Raw genomic sequence first — 14,111 nt, 5'->3', positions numbered from 1 at the left:
AAGAGGTTAGATATTGAAGTGAGCAGGAAAAAACCTTAGAACAACTATTATAAATATGCTCAAGGACTTAAAGGAAAATAGGAACACAATGATGGAACAGAAGGAGGACCATCTGTAGAGAACAGAATACCTAGAATGAAAAGTAAAATATCTGAAGTAAAAATTCACTGGATGAACTTAGGTAGAATATTACAGATAGAAGAATAAAGGGTTGGCAAACTGAAAAGAGATCAAAGGATTTCACCCAATATCACACACACACACACACACACACACACACACACACACACACACACACAGAAATAAAAAAAAGGATTAAAAATAAATTAACAGATATCCATAGGCAATTTAAAAAAATCATCCTTGACCTAAAGCTTACACTTTATACAAACAAAACAAACAAACAAAAAAACTCAAAATGGATCATTTTGAGTTAAATGTAAAGTATAAAGCCATAACATTTTTTAGGAAAAAAATACTTAGAGAAAATTCTTTGGGAACTAAAATTAGGTGAAGAGTTCTCATACTTGACCCCCAAAGCATTACACATGAAAGGAAAAACTGATACATTTGACTTCATGAAAATTGAAAACTTGTATTCTATGAAAGACTCTTCTAGGATGATTACAGAAAATATTTGCAAATCACATATCGACAAAGGACTTGTATCTAGAATATACTGAGTACTCTCAGAACTCAGCATTCATAAAACAAAACAATGCAATAAAAATGGGCAAAATACATGAACAAGTATTTTACTGAAGAGGAATATATGCACATGAATGGATATTCAATATCTTTAGCTACTTGGGAAATGCAAATTAATATCACAATGAGTTATCACAATGTACCTATCAGAATGGCTAAAATACAAAGTATATATATTGATAATACCAAATGCTGAGAAGAATGTAAAGAAAATGGACCGTTCTGACATTGCTAGTGGGAATGTAAAATAGTATAAGTAATTTTGAAAATAGTTTGACATTTTAACATTAAATGTGTATAGACTAGACAACCTATCAATTGCACACTTAGGCTTTTATCCCAGAGAATTTTTCCCAGAGTATTTTTATGAGAAATTTGTACACAAATGTTCATAGAAGCTTTAATAGTTTCCAAACTGGAAACGGTCCTTTAAAGAGTAAATGGTTAAACTAATTGCAGTACATTCAGAGCATGGAATACCACTCAGCTATAAAAGGAATGGACACTGGATACTTTCAATACTTGGGTGAATCTCAAAAGAATTATGGTAAGAAAAAAAAAAACAACAAAGTTTGCATTCTATATGGTTCCATTTTTGTGACATTATTTTTTAATGTTTGTTTACTTATTTATTTGAGAGAGAGAGAGCATGTGGGGCAGAGAGAGAGGGAGAGAGAATCTCAAGCAGGCTCAGCACTGTCAGCACAGAGCCCAATGAGGGGTTCAATCCCATAAATCCTGCAATCATGACCTGAACCAAAATCAAGAGTTGGATGTTTAGCTGACTGAGCCACCAGGTGCCCTAACATTTAGATCAAAAAATTTTAGAAACCAAGTATAGATTCGTTGTTGCCAGGAGTTAGGAATGGGGGAGGATGGGTATGGCTGTCAACAGGTCAAATGAAGGATCCTTATATTGATAGTACAATTCTGTATACTGGTTGTAGTGATAGGTGCACAAAGTTTTACATGTGATGAAACTGCAAAGAACTACATATGCACACGTACATATAAATGAGTGTATATGTAATTCATGAATAAGCTCTGTGGGTTGCACCAATATCAATTTCCTAGCTTTCATACTGCAGTATAGCTATGCAAGAGGTAAAGACAGGCAAGGCTGGATTAAGGGTTCATAGACCTCCCTGTACATTTCTTTGAAACCTTCTGTGAATCTGTATTTATTTCAAGGTAATTTAAAAAATGTTAAAAAAAATAAAATAAATGAACACAGCCTTAGTGACCTCTGGGAAAACATCAAGTAATCTAACATACATTTTATTGAAGTCCAGAGAAGAGGAAATATTTGAAAACAAGGAAATAATATTTAACACATTAAGAAACTTTCTTTTTTTAAATTAACTATTTATTTATTTATTTATTTTTTTATTTTTTTATTTATTGAGAGAGAGAGAGAGAGAGAGAGAGAGATGCCACGAGCAGGAGAGGGGCAGAGAGAGAGGGAGACACAGTATCTGAAGCAGGCTCCAGGCTCTGGGCTGTCAACTCAGAGCCTGATGTGGGGCTCAAACTCATGAGCAGTGAGATCATGATCTGAGCGGAAGTCAGACTCTCAACCGACTGAGCCACCCAGACACCCTGTCTAATATTTAGATCAAAGAAGCTCAGCAAAAAACCATGCAGGAAAGACAAACAAAAGCAAAAACACAAAAAAGGCACTTAGTCACATCAGAGCTGAAAACCAAGCATAAAGAGAAAATCTTGACATTAGTCAGAGAGTAATGGACTCATTACATATAAAGCAATGCTTCTTCACGGGGGACAATTTTGCCCTATAGAGAAGTCTGGCAATTTGTGGAGACATATTTGATTTTCACAACTGGGGGTGGTTGTGGGGGTGCTAATGGCAACTAGCCAGTAGGGGCCAGAGATGCTGCTAACCATCCCACGATGCTCAGGAAAGCCACCCAAAACAAAGAATTGTGTGGCTTATGATATAAGAAGCACTAAGCTGAGAAATCTTGCTGTAAGGAAATAATAATGTGAACGATGGGCAACTTCAGATCAGAAACAATGTAAGCCACAGACAATTAAGTGACACTTTTAAAGTTACAGAAAAAAAAAAAAAAAACTATCAATCCAGAGTCCTATGTCCAGTTTAAAAAAAAGAAAAAAAGGAAAGGAGAGACAAGAAAAAAAAATCCTTTAAATAGGTTAAAATAAAGATTTTCAGATAAATGAAAGCTGAGAAAATTTGTCACGAGCAAACCTGCACTGCCAGAAATGCTACAGAAATATCTCTTCAGGCTAAAGGGAGATGATACCAGATGGAAACTTGATCTATGGAAAGGAATGAAGAACGTGTAAAGTGATAGATATATAGGGATATATATAACATGCTATACATATATTGACAGATTATATAATTTTAATAATTATATTTGATTATATTCGTATGCATATATGTACGCATGTATGTGCACACACACACACACACACGCACACACACACACACACGTTTTTTTCCTTCTCTTAGTATTATGGGTTGAATTGTATCTCCCAAAATTCATATGTTGAGCTCCCAAACCCCAGTACTTGTGACTTTGACCTTATTTGGAAATAGGTTATTTGTAGATACAATCGAGTCAAGATGAGATCATTAAGGGGAGGAGGCACTTGGATGGCTCACTCAGTTAAGCGCCTGACTCTTGATTTCGGCTCAGGTTATGATCTCGAGGTTTGTGACATCAAGACCTGTGCTGGGCTCCGCGCTGGGCATCCAGCTTGCTTAGTATTCTCACTCTCTCCCACCCCTCCTCCACTTTTGTGCTGGTGTGCCCACACGTGCGTGCTCTCTCTCTCTTTAAAGAAAAAAAAAATGAGATCATTAGGGTAGATCCTATTCCAATAAGATGGATGTCCTTATAAAAACGGGAAATGCGGACACAGACATGCTTGTGGACACAAGGAGAACACCACGTGAAGATTGGAATTTTGCTGCCACAAATGGGTCACAGTAGGATCTAGAAGACAAAAACAGAGCTCTCAGCACCTCCAGAAGGAACATGGGCCTACTGGCACCTTGATCTGGGATTTGTTGGCCCCCAGAACTGTGAGACAATAAATTAATTTTGTTGAAGCCACTCAGTTTGTGGTACTTTGTTACGGTGGCCCTAGCAACATAATATACTTAGTTTCTCTAAACAGCTGACCTTTTAAGGCAAAAATAATAATATTACATTGCAGTATCTTAATGTGTATAGAATTAAAATAATGATAAAACAGCACAAAATGAAGTTTCAAATGAATTTTAACTTTTACAATGTTTTAAAATGTTATTCAAAGCATATCAAGTAAACTGTGATAAGTAAAGATAGCATATTGCAAACATTTAAAAAGTTATATTAGGTACAGCTTAAGGAGCCTGAATGAAAGAATTAAAATGGATACTGAAAAAAATTTTTTTTTAATTTTTTTTATGTTTCTTTATTCTTGAGAGAGAGTGAGACAGAGCGCAAATGGGGGAGGGGCAGAGAGAGAGAGGAGGACACAGAATCCAAAGCAGGCTCCAGGTTCCAAGCCGTCAGCAAAGAGCCTGATGTGGGGCTTGAACCCATGAGCCATGAGATCATGACCTGAGCTGAAGTAGGACGCTTAACTGACTGAGCCACCCAGGTGCCCCGAAAAAAAATTTTTTTTATTAATCCCAAAACAAAGACAGAAATGAAGAACAGAAGAATAAAAAACAATACAATAAGTAGCAAAATTGTCGATTCAAATGTCCATAATTATATGCAATGAACTGAACGCTCCAATTACAAGGCATATCAGATAAAATACAAGAACTAGGTGTATATTATATCCAGAAATTCACCTTCATCCAAGATACACAGACTGGAAGTAAAAGACTAGGGACAGACATACCATGTAAACAACAGGCAAAAGTTAGGTAATAAAGCTCTCTCACTATCAGACAAAGCAGACATGAAGATAAAGTGTGTTGGTAGAGCAAAGAGGAGTATTTCCAAAATAAAAGCATTAATTCATTAGGAACTTATGACAACCTTAATGACAGGCATATGTGTATGCAGGTAACAACAGAGCTTCAATAATGCATGAAATAAATGTTGACAGAATTAAAAGAGAAATTGATAAATCCACATTAATAGAGATTGCCAGCACCAATCTCTTGGTATTTTACAGATTTAAACACATGTTCGGATAAAGAATATTTCAACCACATGATCAACCGAATTGAATAAATTTGTATTTATATAATACCACACCCAGCAATTTCACACTACATAGTTCTTGGGACTTTCATAGCACTTGGGATATTCACCAACATACACTTTATGATGATATCAGCTCAACAAATCTCAAAAGATAGAAAACTCACAAAATATGCCCCTAAAGACACAAAATGTGTCTCTAAACTAGAAATAAGAATAAGATATCTAGAAAAATCTCTAAGTATTTAGAACTAAAATAACATACTTCTAAATAATGTGCAGTGAAAGAGTAAATCACAAAGGAACCCAGAGGGTATTTTCAACTAAATGACAATGAAAATATCATGAATAAAAATTTGTGGGATGCAGTTAAAGCTATGATTCAAGGGAAGTGTGTAGCATTATAATACTTATATAGGAAAAGAAGAATTAGTTAAACGTAATAATCTAACCTCCTGTCTTAGGCATCTGGAAAAAGAAGATCAAATTAAAACCAAAGAAGGAAAAAAAATAGTAAAATTAAAAGTTAAAGTTAATTACGCTAAAAACAGACAGAAAATTAACAAATCCAAAAGTTGGTATTTTGAAAAGACTAATAAATTTAATGGACCTCAGTAAAACCGATCAAGAAAAAAATATTAGAAACACAAGTTACCAATATCAGGAATGACAGGGGAACTATGACTACAAATGAAACAGAGATTTAAAGAACAAGGAAGGAACGTGATGAACACTTGTTGGAAAATGTTTGACAGCTCATATGAAATAAATATGTTGAAAACTCAATTTACCAAAATTAACATAAAAAGTAAAATAATGTAAATAACTCTATATCTCTTAAAGAATGAAATTTATAATTACAAACCTCCTCCCTGAGAACACTCCAAGCCAAGATGGACTGTCTGGTGAATTCTATCAAAATTTTATGGATAAATGAATTTATACAAGCTATTTAAGAAAAGACAGGAAGAGGAAATACTTTACTTTCCTGCTCATTTAATGAGGTCAGCAATACCCTGATAATAAAACTCGACAAAAATATTTCAAGAAGAGACCAATGTCCTTCAGAATATAGACTTCAGTAAGTTCTATGAACAAAATGTTATTGAGTCAAATCCAGGATTACATAAAATGATCATACATTACAACCAAATGGGGATTTATCCCAGGAATGCAAGATGGGTTTAGCACTTAAAAGATCAATTTAATCCACCAAATCATCAGAAAATAAAGAATGAGCGTACAATCATTTCAATATGTGCAGGAAGAAATGCTTTTGACAAAATTCAACACGTATTCATTATAAAGAACACTTAAACTTGGGTCAGACAAAACTCCCTTAGTCTGAAAAGGCATCTACAAGAAGCTTAAAGTTAATGTCATACTTAGTGCTAAAACATTGAACACTTGGCTTCTGAGATCAGAACAACGCAAAGATGTCTGTTCTCACTTTCTATGTCATGTTGTGCAGGTAAGCCCAAAGTAATACAACAGCAAAAAGAATGACATAAAAGGCATAAAGATTGGAAAAGGTGAAGTAAAATACTGTACTCATAGACAAAATGACAATTTACATAAAAATCCACTGGACCTTGTAGAAAAAACTACTAGGAGTAGTAAGTCAGTTTGAATGATCGTAGGATACAGAGTCAATATGTAAAAAAATCAATTGTAGTTTTGCACACTGACAGCAAACAATGAAATGAGAAATGTGAAATTTTAAATGCAGTTCATAATAGCAAAAAAAGCACAATAATTAAGCATAAGCTTTAAAAGGATGTGAAAGCTCTGCAATGAAAAGCATAAAGTATGAAAAAACAAGACTAAGTAGAGAGTTATCATGTTCATGGATTGGAAGATTCAACATTATTAGCTTAGTTATTTGCCTTCAATGAACTATGAAGTCAGTGCAATCTCAATCAAAATCCCAACAGGACTTTTTGTTTTTGTCTTCTTTGTTTGTTGTTGGTTTGTTTGTTTGAAGAATTTACTAGTTCATTCTAAAATATGAATGGAAATACAAAGGATCTAAAGTAGCTAAAAACACTCATAAAAAGGGATAACACAGTTGGACGACTTCCATTACCTGATTACAAGAGTACAGTGTTCAAGGTAGTATGGAATTTGTATAGAGATAATGCAACCGATTAATGAAATAAACAGGTTAGAAATAGATCGATGTGATCAAATGATTTTCGCTAAAGTGCCAAAACTACTCATTTGGGGAAGGAATTATTTTTTTTAAATAGATTGTGCTGAAATAATTGCATAAAAATATGAAAGAATGCATCTCAACCCCTACCTTAAACCATGCACAAAAATTTATTTTTTTTTAAGATTTTATTTTTAAGTAATTTCTACACCCAATGAGGGGCTCGAACCCACAACCCCAAGATCAAGAGTCGCACGCTCCACCGACTGAGCCAGCCAAACACCCCCTGTGCATAAAAATTAATTCAAGATCATCATATAAGGACGAAATGTAAGGACCAAAACTATAAAGATTTTCACACTTGATGTTGGCAACTATTTCTTAGAGAGGACCCAGAAAGCACTAACCATGAAAAAAAAAAAATGACTACAATTCATCAAAACAAAAATACCTATTTATCAAAAGAGACAGTTAAGAAAATAGACAAGCCACAGACTGAGTGAAAAGATTCCTTACACACAAAATCTCATAAAAGTCTTCTCTCCAAAGTATATTGTAAAAACTCCCACAACTCAAGCAAACACAGTTAATGGGCAAACAACTCAAATAGACACTTCAAAAAAGGGAGACATATAAATGGCCAACAAACACATAAAAATATGCCTACGCCACTAATCACAAGGGTAATGCAGATTAAAGCCACAGTAAGATCACAAAAAAGTTAAAACCCAGAAGACGAATAACATCAAATGTTGGTAAAGATTTGGGACAAATGGCATCCCACTTTCCGGTGGGACTGTAAGATGGGACAGACTTTGAAGAACTGTTGAGCAGTTTGTTCTAAGGTTAAACACACCTCCTCCATGACCCAGAAATCCACCCTTTAATATTATCCCAAGAGAAATGAATACATTCGGCCACAAAAGGCTTTTACAGAAATGTTTGTAACAGCTTCATTCATAAGGTGTAAAACTTGGAAACAACCTAAATGCCCAATGAGAAAGTGGTAAAAAAAAATAGCAGTATATTAATTTACTACAATTCTACTCAGAGTAAAACAAAAAGAAAGTGCGAACCAAACTACTTTTAAACTTAGCAACAGGGATGAAATTCAAAAGCATTATGTTGAATGCAAGAAGACAGAAGCAGAAAACACACGTTGCATGACTGCATTTAAATGAAGTTCAAGGATAGGGAAAACTAATCTCCAGGTAGAAATGTACTGGTAAGAGAGAGTGGTTAGGGATCGACCCTTTCTTTGTGACATAAAGAACTTCTTGTTTTTCATACTTATGCACATTAATAACTAAATGGAATATATACCAAATACCTATTTTTGTAATTCTCAACATCTCAAGAAAGTTGAGAGACTGCTGAATTGTTATTTTTAATGCCAATTTTAATCTTGCAACTCTGTTAATGCTTTATAACATACACATTCTTTAAAATAAGTAGAAAACCCACTGAGGAGTTTTAAATAACACTTTTAGGAAATATTACCTTAAGTGTTTTTCTTATATGCAAAATGCACATAATTAAAGACATTTACGTACATGTTCATGAATGGGTTGAGGTGATATAGGTATATAAGGGTATAGGTATATATACTACAGATCTCTTTAAAATGGAGTGTATCCTTCACATTTAGGAGCGAGTCAAGAATTTCTCTGGACAACAGGTAAACAATGTGTAATGGACAAGATAAAATATCACACTGTGATTTGCAGATAATTAACGACACTAAAGCTTAAAAAAAAGGTGATGTGGAGTACAGAAATTATATTTAAAATGGCACCAGTCGCCCTAAAATGAAAATTAATTAAGTTGGACAAGTCATAACATTTAATAACAGTGTACAAGAAATTGAACAGTGACCATTTTTTCTTTCTTTTTTTGGAAACTCGGGCTGGATAAAAACTCTAATATTTTTGTCTCCAGGCTCTTAATCAATAAGATACTATCTAAATCATTAAGTGAAACCTTTGAAATGTGAGGGTTTAATTACTATTTCTCGGGAAGATGCCTAAAAATTAACAGAGATTAGGAGGCTCTTAGTACGGCCTTCCCTAGAATAGGTAAGTGGAAAGGCAGTTATCTTTCTAGAAATACAGGTGATTTCCATTTCTCTTTTATTATGCTAAACACAATAAAGCCTTTAACTAATGTGCCATTAAGTCTTTGGCTGATCTAAGTGTACGTCTATTTATTTTCTTGGTTCCTTTGAGAAACCGTGCAAAATCTTCATCCTCTGTTAATTTTCAATTTAATCGGTCCATGCCAAAAGAAAATCTTTTACTCTAATTATAAAACACAGTTGCTGTAAACATTTGACATGATGAATACCTTTCCTGATCTTGGGCAGGCTATAATTGATTAAGCACAAATATGAGGAAAAACCCGAGTGGAGTGCTTAATCAGCAGTGACCCACAATTAAAACAGGTGATATTTGCTGGGTTCAAGAATAAAAGCAATGTGACTCCAATTAGCTGTCAAATCATCTGGAAAAACAGCTGTTACAGAAATAGAAAATCACTTGGCCTTCCTGCTCACTTTTTCAAAGTTGTCTTTATTGTTGAGTCATTTAAAAAGATAGTCCCTTCATTCACATAACATTAAAAAACAGGAGAGACTAATTTGCAGTGTTGGAAGTCATGAGCGTAATTCACTTTGGTGGGGATGGGGAAAGGGTGGGAGAGGGAAATGTTAAAAAGGGCACAGGGTTGGGGTGCCTGGGTGGCTCAGTCAGTTGAACAACCGACTTTGGCTCCGGTCATGATCTCACAGTCAGTGGGTTCGAGCCCCGCGTCGGGCTCTGTGCTGACAGCTCAGAGCCTGGAGCCTGCTTGGGCTTCTGTGTCTCCCTCTTTCTCTGCCCCTCCCCTGCTCATCTGCCTCTCTCAGAAATACACATTAAAAAAAGTAAAAAAAAAAAAGGGGCACAGGGTTGTGGGGATCTACTGGGGTGCTAGTAACACTGTTTCTTAACTGGGTCCTGTTTTATGGATGTGCTCACTTCGTGTAAATTCATCCAGCTCTGCACTTACAACCTGCACATCTTTTCTGAATGTTATACCTCAGTACATTTACACAAAGATATAGATTCCTTCCATAAATATACGGAGTCACTTCAGGACTGGACCAGAATTGAAAGGATGTATGCTAGTGTCTATTATAAATAACCATTGTCTTGAAAGCTTTCCTCATCAGTGCTTCTAATCTCCAAGAACACGTGCCAAAATATTGAAAATTTTTATGAAATAAGACTCTACACAAAACAGAGGTGCAACATTAGATTTTGATTATAATCAGATTTCAAATTTAAATGCTACTTACCAAAATGGTGTATTTTCCTTCAATGTTGTATCAGATTGCTCATTAGAGTTGCTAAGAAAGACAGTGCTGGTCTTACAAACCTGGAGAAGAAGTACAAATAGAACAATTGCTATACTATGTTTATTTCACGATAACTGTATGTATTAACTATACTAACATGTATGTATCTGCATAACTATGAACGGATAAGTCATTCATGTAAGCATTCATATAACAAACAACTGGGGCGCCTGGGTGGCTCGGTCGGTTAAGTGGCCGACTTCGGCTCAGGTCATGATCTCACGGTCTGTGAGTTCAAGCCCCGCATCAGGCTCTGTGCTGACGGCTCAGAGCCTGGAGCCTGTTTCGGATTCTGTGTCTCCCTCTCTCTCCTACCCTCCCCCGTTCGTGCTCTGTCTCTCTCTGTCTCAAAAATAAATAAACGTTAAAAAAAATGAAAACAAACAAACAAACAATTGCCGAGAATCTTTGCATGTACCAGGTGGCACGGGGTGAAAGCAGGTACATAAAGACGTATAAAAATGTGCCAAATTGTGAGGACCGCGAAAGAGGAACAGATCACATGTTACAGGACACAGGAGGCAGAAGAGGTTACTTCCAAGAAGGAGATTGAGTAAAGCTTTGTGGAGGAGGTGGGTCTTAAGCCAGCCTAAAGAAAGAGTCTAATTTCTTTTAAATGTTTATTTATTTGTTTTGAAAGAGACGGAGTGTAAAGGGGGGAAGGGCAAAGAGAGAGGGAGAGAGAGGATCCCAAGTAGGCTCCACACTGCCAGATCAGAGCCTGATGTGGGCTCGATCTCAGCAACCGCAAGACCAGCTGAAATCAGAGTCAGATGCCCAACCGACAGAGCCACCCAGGTGCCCTGAAAGAGTCTGATTTCTTAAAGATGATGGGCAGGAGTTGGAATGAGAAGAACGGATGGGGAGGGCAATCCGGGACAAAATGACCAACTATGGAGTTTCAACGTAATGGAAAAGGGGGCATGGGGAGCTGAATGCATTTCAGTTTCATTGGAGAACACTTCGAGAGGATTTGGAATCAGTGTGAAACTCTGGGGCTAGAGGTTGTCACTTGCAAGGAGCCAGGCACTAGAGAAACTCAGGGGTTGGGCTGTGAATAAGAAACAGGACAGCCCAGCCCTCGTGAAGCTCTCAGCCCATCAGGACAAGCCAATACAAAAGACTATTAACATACGTGTGAGCAACAGAGGTTTCTTTGGGAAATCTCTAGCTGAGGAACCAGTCAGGTCCAAAAGTCAGAGTTAAAAAATGACAAGTCTCAAGAGAAGTAATCATCAAGCAATGATCACCCAGCGAGAGAGAGCATCAAGAGGGAGCGACAGGGACAGACTCAGTTACATGTACCAGAAAGGAAAAGGTGAGTGAGGGAGCAAGCAGAGAGGAAGCAGGAGGTTCACAAGAGCCTGGCATCAGGAAAGATGACAGAGAAAACTTTTACGGAGGAGGTTATGCTCAAGAGCGGGACGCTTTGAAGTTGAATCAGGGCGGATACTAAAAAGTGGTTTATTTCTTTTGCTTATTCACTTGGTGAGGTGCAAGGTATTCATGGTTGATGTTGAAAATTCCGGGTCGATGAAAGCTGACCTGATATTTGGCCATTGCATATAAACGTCAGCACCAAATTTTACAGCCAGTGCCTGTATTTGTGCCTGAGCCATGCCAGTTGTTACATATTTTGCAGATCACCTTGAAGGAGGGCCCAATGTACTCTGGTAGGTAGTTATTTCCACAAAATGCCACTCTTATTTCTTAGCGCATCAAGGGTCTCTGCAAATGATTAAATTCAGTAGATAGGGGGCCCTGCAGGTAATTTTTCCTCCCCCAGCAAGGTGACTCGTCGCCACCACTTGGCTATGTCTGGACATGGAATGCTGGAGACAGTTGCTGAGTGATGAGCTCATGCTTATTGAGTGTGTTAGTACTAAGTGCTTCGTGAGTATTAGCTCATTTAATCCCCATAACAACCTTAGAAGGCAAGCACAATTTTCATCTGAATATTACAGATGAGGTAACTGAACCTGAGAAAATTTAAGGAATTTGCCAAAGGTCAGTCTTCACAAAGCCAGCGCTGATCATGGCTTTTTCTCCTGGTCGGAGTGGGAACTATTGTTCATTAATTCTCCTGGTTTCTACACAATTCTCCAATTAAGATTCAAGCCCCATACTACGGGTGACCTTGTGGGGCATGCCAGAGCATCCTGAGCTGGGACAAGTAGGAAGTGGATTCCTGTTACATTACCTTATCGTCTCCAACTTCATGAAAAATTGGAGTTTTTATGTTGCGGAACGTACAGATACATGGATTACGCTTTACCACTCAACTAGCTGATACTCTGTTTCTTCAGAGGTCTCAATGAGAGCCTGGGGGCAGCGGGGGGAGGTGGTAGATAGCGTCATGGCAGAAGATGAGGGTGAGGACAAGCCAAGTCCTAAGATTAGGTTGAGGGATTCATTGGTTATCGATGACCCTAAAGACTGTAGTTAAAGAAGCATGGCGACACAGACCCATATTTGCTTTCTGGAGTCAAGCCCTTGGGTTTTACAAATCAGCACAAGTAGTTTGGCCCTGGAGCATCTCTGTCTGCTTTTCACTTGACTGTTGGAAATGGTTGGGGGAGGAAGCCGTTAGTTCCACTGCATTTGGGAGAAGCTATGGGCCGCTGGGTTTGGATTTCCATTTGAAGAAACTTAGATGTGTTTCCACATGGAAATGTGTGGGCCTAATTCTATAGCTGTGCTGATCAAATACGCTTTTCTAGTTATCTTATTGGCTTTGTGCATGGTGTCTGCTGGCCCGAGAATCTAGTCATATTATCAAATATCACTTCTATAAGAAAATTCCATGGTGCCCATTTACTCATTCAAGAAATATTTATTGCACATCAGCTATATCCCTGGCACCGTATTAGACAGATACTATTTATCCAACAGTCATCAAAAACAAACATGGTGGCCGGCCTAAATAAACTTCTAAATGAGCATGTTACCAAGACACTTTTAGGGTTTTTTTTTATTAATGTTTATTTATTTTTGAGAGACAGAGAGAGAGAGAGAGTGAACTGGGAAGGGGTAGAGACAGGGAGACAGAAGCCAAAGCAGGCTCTGGGCTCTGAGTTGTCAGCACAGATCCTGATGCGGGGCTCGAACCCACAAACTACGAGATCATGACATGAGCTGAAGTCTGATGCCTACTGGACTGAGCCACCCAGGTGCCCCACAAAGACGCTTTTAAATACAATTAGTATTCTAGCTGACAATTGACTATTTGCCTCTAGACCTGACCTTCTGTTACTCAAGAACGATTGTACAGAGTGATGGGTAGCAAAGAAGGAAACGAACTCATGCGCATGTGGCACTGGGAGATGCTGTGCACATGTGATGTGCTTCATCCCCACCACAGGTCTGTGAGGTAGGTGATGCTTTCCCGGATGTGAAGCCCAATTTTGTTGAATCTGAGGCACATTCTTTCTCTACTAGACCATGATGCCTCTTGTCTGCACTTCTGTACCTAACTCGTTGCGTCCCTGAGTAGCACTGTGGATAACCTCTGTTACTTTCCTTTTTCGTAGAGAGGCCTTTGTTATGCCTAAAAGGTAACACTGGCTCTTGTAGTCAGTGGCCAGCATAATCAGAGAGAGATACTGGCCAACTATGTTTTAGGGAGATTTTACTGTTTGCGGTTGGTATGACTTCTAGAAAATAC

General features: G+C 37.5%; 1 protein-coding gene across 14 annotated transcripts in view; it reads right to left on the bottom strand.

Moving 5' to 3' along the window:
• TENM3 (teneurin transmembrane protein 3) overlaps positions 1–14,111 on the bottom strand; it is a 1,268,347-nt gene that overhangs the window by 848,518 nt on the left and 405,718 nt on the right. For all 14 annotated transcript variants that reach the window (XM_027077054.2, XM_027077058.2, XM_027077059.2 and 11 more), the window contains exon 3: positions 10,388–10,467. The gene's annotated coding sequence lies outside the window, so the exon portion shown is untranslated. The remainder of the gene's footprint in view (positions 1–10,387; positions 10,468–14,111) is intronic.

Source organism: Acinonyx jubatus, chromosome B1 (assembly GCF_027475565.1).
Source record: "Acinonyx jubatus isolate Ajub_Pintada_27869175 chromosome B1, VMU_Ajub_asm_v1.0, whole genome shotgun sequence".
NCBI lineage: Eukaryota > Metazoa > Chordata > Mammalia > Carnivora > Felidae > Acinonyx > Acinonyx jubatus.
This window is presented reverse-complemented; position numbering and strand designations above follow the sequence as displayed.